We start from the raw sequence: 14,585 nt of genomic DNA on the forward strand, positions 1-14,585 counted from the left end.
GTCTAACGTTAGAACACATGTGCTAAGCATGCCTCCAGGTAGCTGTGGATATCCTCTCAATTTTATCATCTTAAAAATCCTTTCTGTTAAGTGCTATTGTTTTAATTTTACCAATGCGGAAACTAAAGTGCAGAGGTCAGACAACTTTTTCAACATCATATGACGGCTAAGATTAGCAGCCGAGTTGAGTGCATGTAAGTAGATTCCAGACTCTCGGCTCAATCACTATGATACGTTGCCCCTTTTAACGGATACAGGTGAGAAAAGAAATCTAACATACATGCCACAGCTAATATAATTAGAATTAGTTGTAGTTGGAGGTCCCTAGTCCACAGAGAGCATATGGATTAAACTTGGAATAGCAAGCATGGTTTCAATGGGCTGAGATGAATTGTGGAGCTGGTTTGAGGGTGGGATGGGTCTAGCCTGAGGAGATTATATGACCAGTGGTGTCCCCGTAAAATGTGGCAGGAGGTGGTCTGTAAACAGTGATGGGATGTTTGGATGGAGAAAAGGCCATACGTAAGGGAAAAAGTGGAAATCAAAGCCAGAGGATGTGCCTACAGAAATTCTACAGCAACGAGAACACTTTATTTAAGTCTTTTCCAAGGATAAAGCTCTGAAAACACAGATCACCTGACAAGGTATGACAGCCTAATCTCTGTGAGGCTTTGAAGAGGTCACCATAGCTGTCTGAACCCAAAGAACTATGACTCTCAAGTCTCTGAAATCCTGCTGAGTTTCAGGCAGCCAGGGAAGGTTATGCCTAAATGACTGCATGAAATCATTCTTAACATATGGGGCTCTAAAGCGATGCTGCATGTTGTCAAATACACCAGTTACAACTGTCTCCAAGAGCAAAGGTAAGAACATTAACTACCCCACATATTGCGGCTTCCTCCTAATCCTGTCACCGTCAAGATCCATCCAGGACTCCTGAACAAAACAGTTGACTTGAGTACCTTCATCCTTGAGAAGGTGAAGCAGAGGATGAAAATCCTGTCTTAACGCATAGTGGAGAACAGGAAAGGAACGTTTTGAGTTTCCATTTACACAAGTCAGTCTCATCATGCCCTTCTTGAGAGAGCAGCAAACAGTTGCATTGGAGCTGACATATATTCAGAAAGTAAAACGTCATCAAAAAGTAAAACGACACTTTGTTAAGAAGAAAAACAACCTCAAAAGTTTGGAAGAACGATATCCTTGGCCTTCAGAAAAACATAATAAAATAAATAAATAAATAAATAAATAAATAAATAAATAAAACGAAGCCCTGACAGAAGTGCTACGTGTTCCTCTGTTCTTTCTTTTCCTGTGTTCTGCGTTATTACTTGCTAAATCAATTGCAGCTGCTTACCTCGGTCCAGTGCATTTAAGCCCTTTCTTGGGGCCTCTATAGCACCCTTTGAGAATTTCACCCATAACTCCTTACCAATTCCCTAAGCTGTCTTGACTTCTCTACCAGAAAATTATTATTATATTTATAACAGCACTCTGAGAATATTTCACCAAGCTGCTAACGAAACTCACTTTTATACAACCAATGAATTATGCCTTAAACGTCTTTTTCTCTCTGCATGATGTCCTAGATTAATGCACTACATAATGTTTGTAAATACGACCATGTTTCTTCTTTAAAAGTCATTAAGAGGGTTTTAATAAACATTGAAATGATCAATGTGTTAATTGGTTCCAGATAATGTTTATCAAATATTTAGGAAGAGGAAATAAAGTACTGTATGGCAAATAATGCAATTCAAGGAAATAGTTTTATTGGAAGAGATTGCTTAAATAGGGATAGAATTTCAACACTAAGAGCTTTTTTAAATACAAATGGGAAAATGAGGTAAGAATTAGCTTAAGTAAAAGTTAATGCAACATTAGGTTTGCAAATTTAGTTGAATAAACTTAGAAAATTCGAAGTTCTATTACAAGGGTAAATGCAAATGGTACACTCTGGTTTTGTGGGGTAGACCATGTAAATTTTACCTTTATTAGTATTATTCGTTAATAATGTTCTGTATTATAAAACTGATGACCTAAAAATTAATTTCTCCTGATTTTAATTTTGAAGATTATGCAGTCATAGGGAGGACACTTAGACAACAAAGGTCAAATTCAAAACTTGCCCTAAGTTACTTCTGTTTTCACTTCACTAAATGAAGGATACAGATATAGATATGGATGGAGGATATTACCTCTCTGTATGCATGCATGTATGTTTCTGCCCTTCTTGTGCCACCTAGCAGAAGTATTTCAAACTGTTATTAGAAATTCAAATTTTAAGGGAGCCTGGGTAAGCTTAGTCAGTTAAACGTCCAACTTTGGCTCGGGTCATGATCTCAAGGTTCATGAGTTCGAGCCCCTCAATGGGCTGTCTGCTGTCAGCACTGAGTGCAGGCTCAGATCCTCTGTCCCCTACTCTCTCTGCCTCATCCTCTCTCTACCTCTATCTCAAGAATAAAGAAACACATAAAAATATCTTAAAAAACTAAATTTTAGGCAATAGTAAAAATTAATGGGTAAAATAAAGACACATTTCATTTTCCCCTTAACTCACCCTACAAACAGAACAAAGGACAGAACACGTTTTGTGGATGAATAACAGGGGTACAGCTGTTCTTGCTAAAACTGCACCGGAGAAGCAAAGGGGCATTTGGGGGCCTGGAAACAATAACAAGATTATTATGTGCAAGATCACCTTTTACTATCTAAAAGGACTCTAACATTTCCAATGTTCATAAAAACACTTGTGCTCCCCAGAGAACAGGAAGCGCTTTCAGAGTCTACATGCTTCGTAGCAACACCTATTCAAGTTTATTAGAAAAACTGGATTTAACCTCTACTCAGTTCCCATTTTCAACTTTGTATTTTTTCTTTTCTTACAGTCAAATGGAGGCAAAGTAAACTAGAATTTTCTGACCTGGGACCTCAAGTTTGTTGCACTCACATTTTATTTTCACACATTTTTATAAGGCAGTTAAACTGATATCCCAACATTAATTTTATACATAATTATACATAATTTAGAATTCTTTTGTCCCAACAGTTCTGTTATTGTCATTGAAGAATAGCATTAGAGGGGACATGAGGAGCAGGATTTACAAAGGAAACATGTTCGGTTAATATGAAGGAAACCATGTTTTTTTTAAAATTTGAAATTAGCAGAAGAATAACATAAAATGGAACTCTACATCTTAAGCCTCGAAAATCTATAGGATTTTAATGAAATAAAGGTTCTGAGTGAAGCTTGGAGAGAAAAATGAGAAAAACTATATCAATCAGATGTAGATATATAGAAGTCCTACATTTTATTATAGAAGTTCTTTAAAAAATAGTCTTACTGGATTTTCTGTGCTATAAACAGCTTGTCAACAAACGTGTTATGGGAAATGACATACTTGAAAATGTACATAATGTTTAGGTCACATAAATTTGTGATTATTCTTTCAGGTGAAAAACTTTTACTCAAGATTATACTTATTTTCAACACCATTATATATTTTAAGAATAATTTGATTTTATGATACAAATTAAAGCTGTTGGCATAATTTATTCCTTGAGTCTGGACAGTCTAATGACCACATTCATTTGAGTTATTATTTGTGTTTACTGTTTATATTGTACTAAAAACACCACTAAGCAGTACTCTGCTTCTCTAATCTATTATAATGATTAGTGCTGCACAATACTGAGAAGTTTCCACAAGATGAGTAAAGAACTGAAGAAAACCTCGCTTTTGCTAGAGAGCTACACATTTGCAATTATGTTAGGTTTAATACAATGCTGAAAACACGATGCACATAAAATGATGTGCAGTAGGATTTATTATTTCTTCCCTCAGTGAGGAAAACGAGCAAGCCTTGTGTGCCTCCTACGTCTCAATCAGCAGAGTGCAGACAGGAAGTGACATATGAAAAGTTCTTTCAACTCTATCATCATATCTACCTCTCAAAAGCCAAGGTCGCGGTAAACAATTAAAAAGTCCACAAAGTACAGTTGAACCTTGGTTTGTGAGCATAATTTGTTCCAGAAACATGCTTGTAATCCAAAGGCCTCTCTTATATCAAAGCGAATTTCAGGAACCATTGGCTCAGTTGTGATAATGTGACATTTGGCATCATGTACTACTCATATTGCAAGACATTGCTCGTTTATCAAGTTAAAATGTGTTCCAAATGTTTGCTGGTCTTGCGGAACATTCGCAGAACAAGCTACTCGCAATCCAAGGTTTTGCCATGCTTAGATGAAGGTCCTAGCTGAAAAGTGTGAAGTTTTTCAAAAATCAAAACAGTAGCCTTAGTTCAAGAGGAGTTTGTGCAAGTTATTTAAACATTCTGAGCCTCGTTTCCTCATTTTAAAAGTAGGGTTAGTGATATTTATTTGTAAAGGTTACAAGGAACAATCCATTGTAGGAGGTTATTCCAGTGTCTGCCATATGCCAAATATTCGATAAATAGTATACGCGAGTTAAGATTTCATTGTTTCATTTAAAAGGAAATAGTATGCTCTTCCCAATTGAGTGTGTGTGTGTGTGGGGGGGGGTGTATACATCTATTTATAGTATGTATACTTAAGATTATACACACACACACACACACACACACACACTATATCTTATTTAAGGGAGCACAAAGTGACTGCAAGGTTTAGCTTTATTATTTGTTCTTATGTAAGTCAATAGGAGAACACAACTCACCTAACAGGTTCTTGGCTGTAAAAGAATTTGTTAAAATTTAATTCAATTGAAATCAACAAGTCTTTTATTCTCTCTATATAGCTTGCTAAACACCCTTGATGACACAAATGACAAGTCCATAAGTTCAATTTTTATATTTACTCTAGAAATTAACATTTTAAAAATCGCTACTCACACACATCCTTTTATCTTCACAATAGCAATGAATAATTGGTCAAGGCCAAGTTGAATTGGTAGAGTGAGGACAGGAACCCAAGTCCAAGTGTCTACTTTATTTCTAATACCTCATCATTGGTCCAGATTGCTGGTTCCCACTACATAATGCCTTGTGTAAAGACAGTGACAGTGATATGATAGTCTCTGTGAGACTCCTTTCCTACAGGCAGAAACAACTGATTTACCCATCATATGAGCAAACATCTCTGCTAACAGTTGGTTTTTAAGCTAAGGCTGGCTGGCAGGTGAGGTAGGTCAAAGTCCTTTATGGAATAGAATCCCTAAGGGAATTTTGATTGTATTTGTAATTTTCCACTTTCACACAGCAGGATGGAAAAATGCAGTGTGTTTGGTTGATTTCTGCATCAGTCTTTTGGTTATTTTGAAATAAAGAGCTTGTGTTAGATTTTTTTTTTTGGAAACAACTCAAATATTTTATGAACATTAAGTGCACTTACTTTGGAAATGATTGACTATTTATGCAAAGGCAATTTTTTTTTCCTACTTTCAATCTTAAGAATTTTATTTTTCCTCTGACATTCCACCATGACCTTCCTATACACTTCTTTTTCCAGTTCATAATTATAGTCTCTGTTACCAGGCAACATGGAATATGGTAGGAAAAATATCTTAATTTGTTGAACTGAATCAACCTGGAGTTTTCAGAACTGATTCAGTCATATTTTCTTTTCAAATGCACTATTTTTTTAAGAGTAGTTTTAGATTCACAGTAAAATCAAGCAGAAAGTCCAGAGTTTCCTTATAGCTCCTGCTCCCCCACATGCATAGTCTCCCCAGATATTGCATGCACATCGGAATGGTACACTTGTTACAATTTGTGATCCTACATTACTAGATCATTATCATCCCAAATCCATAACTAATACTAGGATTCTCTCACTCATTTAAGGTTCACTACTGATTAAATTTCTTTAATAGATATAGGACTTTTCTGATGGTCTTTAATTTCCTTAGCAGATTATGTCTTTCAAGTTATTAATTCATTTCATTTCGGTTATCAAATTGGTGAGCATAGAGTTATTCATACTGTTCACTTCTTATCCTTTTGATATCCATAAAATCTTGTACTGTTCTTTTCTCATTCATTTTAGGTGTTAGTTATTTGTGTCGTTTTTTGGTTTGCTTATTCTTGTTAGCCTGGCTAGATAATTATTGATTTTAAAGATCTTTTCAAAGAAATGGCTTTGGGTTTTGTTGATTTTTTTCTATTAATTTCCTATTTTTCAATTCATTAATGTTGATTCTAATCTTTTATTATTTTTTTTCTTTTGCTTACTTTGGATTTAATTTGCACCCAGGATTCCTAAAATGGAAGATTCTTAAGATGGAAACTTATTGATTTCAGATCTTTCTTCTCTTCTAATATATGCCCTCAATGCAATGGATTTCTCTCCCAGCACCACTTTCATTGCGAACTTTGACAAGTTTTCAGCTTTCCATTGGTATTTACTTAAATATTTTTAAATTTCTTGAGATTTCTTCTTTGACTCATGCATTGTTTCTAAGTACGTTGTATAATTTCTAAGTATTTGGGGTTTTTTTTACTAAATCTTAAAAGAATATTTTAAGATATTTTTTTCCTTCTGAAATCCATGAATAAAATGAATTACTATTAAGCATATTTTGTTTCTCTTTATATTTAATTTTATTGTTCAAAATATACACCTTTATTTTCCTTTGCTGATAATGACAGAGGTAGCATTTGATTATATGTTACATCACCTTAGCTAACAGAGGGTTTATGAAGTATATATCTATTCAGGCAGGAAATGGGACTGCCCAGTAAAATCTTTATAAATCTCATAGAAAAGTGTAACATTTAGAACTCAACATTCTTCTTTTAAATGTTATATTTTTTTATTTTTTAAACATTTTATTTATGAGCCGAAGTCGAACGCTTAACTGACTAAGCCACCCAGACACGCCTGTGTTTATTTTTTATATTTGAGAGAGAGTGAGAGACAGAGTATGAACTGGGTAGGCGCAGAGAGAGAGGGAGACACAGAATCTGAAACAGACTCCAGTCTCCTTGCTGTTAACACAGAGATCCACAAGACGTTCCAACTCAAGAACTGTGAGATCTTGACCCGAGCTAAAGTCAGATGCTTAATGGACTAAGCCACCCAGGCTCTTCGAGAACTATATATTCTTAATTTTCCCCCCGGGTAGTTGTGGAAGTACCTTATATGGTAGCTATTCATTCCATAATGGTACTTAGAGAAGTATCATTTTCAGCGCAGAACAGTTTTAAGTGAAAGAGCCAAGATTATTCGGATTTTAAAATTCTTGTTCTGTTCGCTGCCTGTTAAACAAAACAAATAAATATACACACCCATGAACAGATACCTTCAATGCTCTACAAGCAGAAATCAATAGTTAAATAGTGAGAAAAAACAGTTGAGTGTTTTTGTTCCTCTTATTGATCTTTGAACAATGCTGTGACAAAGACAGGAACCTATGTTTTACATTGATTTTCTTATATGCTCTAGATTAGGGTTATCCGATAGAAATAAAATGCAAACAATCTGTGTTTAAGTTAATCCTTTCATATAAAAGTAAAAAGAAACAAATGAAATTAATTTTATTAATATGTTTTATAACCCAATATATTAAAAATGTTAACATTTTATTGTGAATCAGTATAAAAATGAGACATCTTACAATCTTTTTTTGTGCTTCTTTGAAATCCAGTGTACATTTTATACTTACAGCCTGTCTCAATGTAGATGTTAAATTTTCATGAGAAATACATTACCTCTATTTAATTTCACAGAATTTACAGATGAAATATATAAAATTAGCATCTACGTTCTTCCAAATATATGTTTTCCAATAAAGAATTGATTATCAAAAATAATTTTCCTTTAATATTTACATTTATTTTAAAAAGTTGGTAGGTTTTTAAAAAGTAATTGATTTGGCTTGAAGCAAAAGCATTACCTTTAAAATTATATTTATTTAATTAATTACATAAATTCATTCTGTGTCAATTTATTGTATTAACATTCAATTCAGAATGCCGTATAAATTGAAAAGCAGCTCTGAATTTGTGAATATCAATGGCATATCCTTAAAATTTTACTTGAAATTTTATAATTTACATAATGTTTTTGGTTACAGTGAAAATTCTTTGCTATTGATCCGTGTCATGAAATTATGTAAAATTATTATTACTGTAAGAAGAGTTGAGTTTTAATCATAAATTATCCTACCTGCCTAGCTAAGTAAAACAGTTTTTCTTTACATGGACTTCAAATTTAAAATATTCACTTTTGTTTGATGTTGGTGAAAAAATGTAAATCACACTGCTTTTTTTTTAAATTGCCTTTCATTGTGGAATATTTACCAACATTCTTTTTGTTTCAAGAAAAATCTGGAATTGGAATTAACAATATGGTGAGTTTTTATAAAACTCTTCCGATATTCAGGCAGTGAGTTTTGCCAAGGACAAATCACCATTATCTTCTATTTCTTTCAAGAGTTTCATAAACTGGTGATGATTCATAACACTTGTACGTATATATGCAAGAATATTAACCATTAAGCCCATGATGATTTTTAGAGTCTGCTTCCATTCAATGAGCACAAATATTTTCCACGTGCCTTAAAGAATGAAATGAAACTGTAAGAAAAACACGAGTCTCTTTTAAAATTCCACTATACCTGGTGTTTGATCAATATGATGAAGTTTCTTGTATTATAATAGAAACAATTATTTCTTATGTCAGTGAAAAATTTTTTGACATATATAAATTTTTTAAATACCTATTCCATGGGTTGCATTCATAGTTCTCATTGATATTTGGAATTCCTTTAAAAAAATTTTTTAATGTTTTATTTATTTCTAGGAGAGAGAGAGAGACAGCGTGAGCAGGGGAGGGTCAGAGAGAGAGGGAGTCACAGACTCTGAAACAGGCTTCAGGCTCTGAGCTGGCAGTCAGCACAGAGCCGGCCGCGGGGCTCGAACCTACGAACCGCAAGATCATGACCTAAGCGAAAGTCGGATGCTTAACGACTAAGCCACCCAGGTGCCCCTAGAATTCCTTTTAGACAAAATGCAACTCATCTAAAGCTAGAGAAAAGTAATTAAAATTTTGAATCAATTGATTTTTTATATTAAAAATAAAAATGTCTTGTACTGGCAATTACTTGGTAGCTTAACTGGATTAAAAAAATATTTTAAGGAGTACTTGAGTGGCTCAATCCAACTGTCATTTGGGCTCAGGTCCTAGATCTAGCCCTGGGTAGTAAGGCTCCAATCTCTGCTTCTCCTCTCATGTGTTTTTGTTTTTGTTTTTGTTTCTCTCTCTCTCTCAAAATAAATAAACTTAAAAAAACACAATTTTTTATAGGTTTTGGTAACCTTTCAAAATGTTCTTACAAATCAGCCATAACTGACATAACTTCTTTAAATTTTTTTTAAAATTTTTAATGCTTTATTTATTTCTAGGAGAGAGAGAGAGAGAGAGACAGCGTGAGCAGGGGAGGGTCATCTTCTTTAAATATTTTTTAAATGTTTATTTATTTTTGAGAGGGACAGAGTGTGAGTGCGACAGGGGCAGAGAGAGAGAAAGAGAAGGAAGGAGACACAAATTCTGAAGCAGGCTCCAGGCTTTGAGCTGTTAGCACAGAGCCTGATGCGGGGCTCAAACTCACGAACCTGAGCTGAAGTTGGATGCTTAACTGACTGAGCCACCCAGGTACCCCTAAAACAACAACTTTTTATGCTATCATTGAAAATTGTTTTATTAACCTAAGTACTATCTAATTTATAGCTGGCCAACATATAAGCTCATACCCTATTAAAATAATTAAAAACCTTTTTTTTTTGGACGTTTAATTTTGAATTCAAGTTATCAATTTTACCAATATTTTTTAATGTAGAGAAGAAGTATTTCAAAGAATTTACCTTTTTTGCTGAAAATGTTTATTACTACTGCACTCCTTGCTGTTTTTAATATTATTTTANTTATCATTGAAAATTGTTTCATTAACCTAAGTACTAATTTATAGCTGGCCAACATATAAGCTCATACCCTATTAAAATAATTAAAAACCTTTTTTTTTTGGACGTTTAATTTTGAATTCAAGTTATCAATTTTACCAATATTTTTTAATGTAGAGAAGAAGTATTTCAAAGAATTTACCTTTTTTGCTGAAAATGTTTATTACTACTGCACTCCTTGCTGTTTTTAATATTATTTTACCCAACAGTGTTTTCAGTTTACTCTATCACAGTAAGTTGCAATGGCCACTAACGGTGAAATTTGCAGCAAGCCTTCTTCTAACCTTTTATTTTTCATTACTGTTATGGTAGTCGTAATACAAATTCCAGTGTATTCTGCATAGGTACTTTGCCATGGTTTTAAATTTTGAAATTTATTCATACATTTTTTAAATTTGGAAAATATTTTTAATAATTACAACAATCTTTCCATTTCAAGTTTATTGTTAGTAATCTTTACATCCTGAGGAGCCTAAGTAACGTCATTTTGAGATTAAGGCCTCTATTAAGAGCAACCTCAGGCTGCACGTAGCCCCAGTCCCAGGAAAAGCCTCAGATTGCTCAAGGCTGAAGCCATCCTCATACCACCCTCAGATCAGCCAATCAAAAGAAGTTAAAAATATTCTTGTGGTCTGAGTCAGGGACTGGATTATAGATAGTTACTTTGTACAAACTAGCTAATCACTCACCGCTTGCCTAAAACCCCATGTGGGCCCTTTGAACTCACCTTATAATTGGTTATTTTCAAAGGATTCTCAAAGGTCATGATTGGGTCCCGCCAAAAGTAATGAAAACCTCACAGATACTGAATGGTCAAACTGTTACCATGGGTGCTGTACAATTATGATTGGTGCTTATGTGATGATGCTATATGTACAACGTGTACACTGTAACACCCCTGTCCCTGACCCCATAAATACCCTGCTCGCTATTGTCCGGGGCTTCACCCTTCTGCCGCTGCACCGGTTGACTGGTGAGTCCCTACTCGAGTTTGTAATAAAGGCCCTTTTGTACTTGCATCGGTGTTGGCTCCTTGGAGGTCTCAGGGGACTCGGGATTCGGGCATAACAACCCAACATAGGCTCCAATACTCACAACCCTGAGATCAAGAATTGCAAGCTCTTCCAACTAAGCCACACAGGTGCCCTAATATTTCCATTCAATTATCAATTACAACTTATGTAGGTATCACTGTAACTCATGCTCTCATAAAATATTTAAAAATCACTTTATAATATTACACACCTGGATCAAAAAAAAAAAAAAGCCACACCAATTCAACTGAATTTGTTGATACCAACTAGATTGTTGTAATGTTTATTTATAATACTAGAAACTATGCCTGAGTTCAACATGGACACTACAATACAATGCCATCTTATGTAACACAATGGTTAGAATGAAATGTAATCTTGTCAAATGAGCAATATTGTAACACAAAAATATTATCAGTGCTTACATTTTTAACTTGGAATTAAAATGAATTTAATTAAATTAAAGTTTCAGTTCCTTAGTTGCAGGAGATACATTTAAGGTGCTTAAAAGTCCCATGTGGCTCATGGCTACTGTAGTAGGTCATTTCAAAATGGTCCTATCATATTCTATAAAATCAGTGATATCAATGGAATATAAATTTGCTAATATGCCAAAAATATCCAAGGGTATTTATTGAACATACACACTCAATTCAACTATTGTCTCCACTCTCGAATAGAAAAAGAAACTATAAAATACACGGTTTCCTCAAAGTCATCAAGCACACTGAAAATTGTAAATTGCCTTTTTACCCATGTCTTGTTTCTTATGCCTTTGCTTGTCATTTATATGACTTTGGTACCATTCATGTTTGGTTAATATGCTCTAAAATCCATCTTTCTCTCCACTTCTTTCTTTTTGCTTCCTCTTTTCTTCTGTAAGTTATAATTTAATTCTCTTTTTTCACTTCTTGTATGCCATCCCCTTCCTTTTCTTTCTTTCTTATTTTGTTTGGAAACTGCAATCATTTAAGGATTAGAATCACATTCTATTTAAGTGGAGCATCTTGCATAAAATGTCTCATCCAGAGTGATCAAAAAGTATTGTGATGTGCATCCACAGGAACCTCTTACCATCCATCAACAGACTTCTTTTCTCATTGAAATGTGAATCCTGCATAAGGACATCATAGAAGGATATAAGGTCAAAAGTGAGATATATTATTCTCTAGATGAAACACTATAATATGTGTGCTGATTATAATTAGCATTCCAAATAAGGGTATTTCAGAATGCCATGAAAATATGTTCTTTTATGCTCTTTTAAAATATTTCACTTGATTTGTGGGTTGGAAACACTAAAAGCAATTAAGGCCTTTGCCTTCTTTTCTATAAATGTAATGTAGATAATTCTATGTTTGTTAAAATATCTCAAAGTAAAGCAGTCTTTTAATTTCATGTTAAGTGTAGACATTTTTGCTATATTCAATTTAAGCCATGTCAAATAAATTCTCTATGGAAAATAACAAAAATCACATCATAACTACAAATTCTTTACCAATTTTTTCCTTCACTTATTATGTTAAATAAGATAGGGGGAAATATATGCAGTCATTCCTTTTAAAAATCATAAATCGTTTTGTATCTATAAAAGAGAAATGGGCAAGGAGGTGAAGGAAAGAACAAAAACCTAGAATCAAGTGTATCAACTAGAATGTGAAAGTGGATGTACAGTATTGATTGCATTTCCATATGATAGTCCAATCAGGTAAGTTTCTCATTTATAGATATTCCAGTCCTCTCTAAGAGATGTGTGATATCCAGAACCTGGTGATAGAGTTTTCTGTTATATTTAACTCATTATCTTATCAGGGGAATTCATTTATCTTGTCTCCTCAGCTGCACCCCCTCTTTAGAGGGTGTGAATGCCTTTATTTCAAGAATATTAATCAAGGGTAGGTAAATGATAGCCTTAAGGGCATATCTGGCTTTTGGTCATTGTAAGTTCCACCTCTATTGAAGAAAAGTTCAAAAATGTTGAAGGTTATTTTAAAAAGAAAAGGAAAATAAAAGAAAGTAGTGTGGATCAAAGACCACAAGCAGTCTGCAAAGGCTAAATTATTTAATATGTGGCCATTTACAGAAAAATCTTCTAATGTCTGGTTTATAAGAAAAAGAATCCTTCTAAATTGGCAATATTATTCTTAGGTAAAATGTCTCATTTCTAGCCTTCAACTGCATGATTTGATCATGAGTTTCTAGATTTTTTTTTTTAGTTTCTTTGTTTATTTAGAAAGAGAGAGCAAGAGAAAGAGCATATGTGTGCTTGCATGCATGCGTGGGGGGCAGAAGGTCAGAGAGGGAGAGAGGGAGAGAGAGAGAGAGAGAGAGAGAGAATTTCAAGCAGGCTCTGCAGAGTGAACGCAGAGCCCTATGGGGTTCTCAAATGCACAAACCCTGAGATTATGACCTGAGCAGAAATCAAGAGCCAGGCACTGAACCAACTGAGCCATCCAGGAGCACAGAGTTTCTAAAGCGTTTTAATAAAAAAATTAAAAAACACTACTTTACGTTTTGCCTGTTTATTCTCTTGAACTCACCAACTTGCTGTGTGTTCATATACAGTGTGGTTATGTTATTACTAGTCAATTTTTCAGAAAGCTTATGCTCTTTACTCCATTGAAATTGATTTTTGTCAATATTACAGCAGATTTCTTATTTATTAAATCTATTAAAATAATATGAATGTGTTTACTCAGCATCACTGTATATAACCCCTTAGAATATAATTACAGATATATCCATTAAAGAATTTCTGTCTGTCCGCTTTCTTTTCCATGTTGTTTTTGCTTGTGGAATATCACCTTAGATAACATCAGTAATCTTATTTTCCTTAGAAAGAAGCTAGATGTGAGCAGTGGAAGGAATCCCCCGACTCGTTTCGGGGAGAATGACAGAGAATGGAGCTGGACCCCAAGGCGATGATAAATAGGTAACACATTGGAAGCCCTTGGGTTCTATATCCTGACCTTGTGGCTTCTAAGACCTTGGGGCTGACAGACCAAGAGTCACAGGTGCAGAGCATGTGCTCTCCTCTTGCACCTCTGCCCCAGGGTAACCTTGAAGACTCATTATAATATATTTGCATTGTGGTTATAGGCACCTTCCTACCCCCACATGGAGAAAGGCTCTCATGATGGTTCTGGTACAAACTTTGTGGGATCGAATATTCCCCTGCCCTACCTGTCGGAAGAGTCCCCCCAAATGAGTGGAAGCAGCCTCTATTAGAGACCACCCCATTGTGACTCTTTANGGGCTCGAACCCACAAACCGCGAGATCATGACCTAAGCGAAAGTCGGACGCTTAACCGACTAAGCCACCCAGGCGCCCCACCCCATTGTGACTCTTAACTCTTCCCAGCCCCGAGAGATCCAACAAACATCCAATCCCAAAGCAACCTAAGGGCCAGTACCACCTTGCCCAACCTGCCTACTCTCCCACCTTGAGGGCATACTTGGGCTTTAATAAACTGCTTTGCACTTGCTACTTTCCTTCTGGCAGTCTTTATCGGAGCATGGATCCTCACGTAAATCTTTTCACGGGGAATGCAAGAACCTTGACTTCCATCCACACACCAGACTTTCCCACTGGTAACATTTTTAACTGCTT

Source organism: Crocuta crocuta, unplaced genomic scaffold (assembly GCF_008692635.1).
Source record: "Crocuta crocuta isolate KB4526 unplaced genomic scaffold, BGI_CrCroc_1.0 scaffold578, whole genome shotgun sequence".
Taxonomy (NCBI): Eukaryota; Metazoa; Chordata; class Mammalia; order Carnivora; family Hyaenidae; genus Crocuta; species Crocuta crocuta.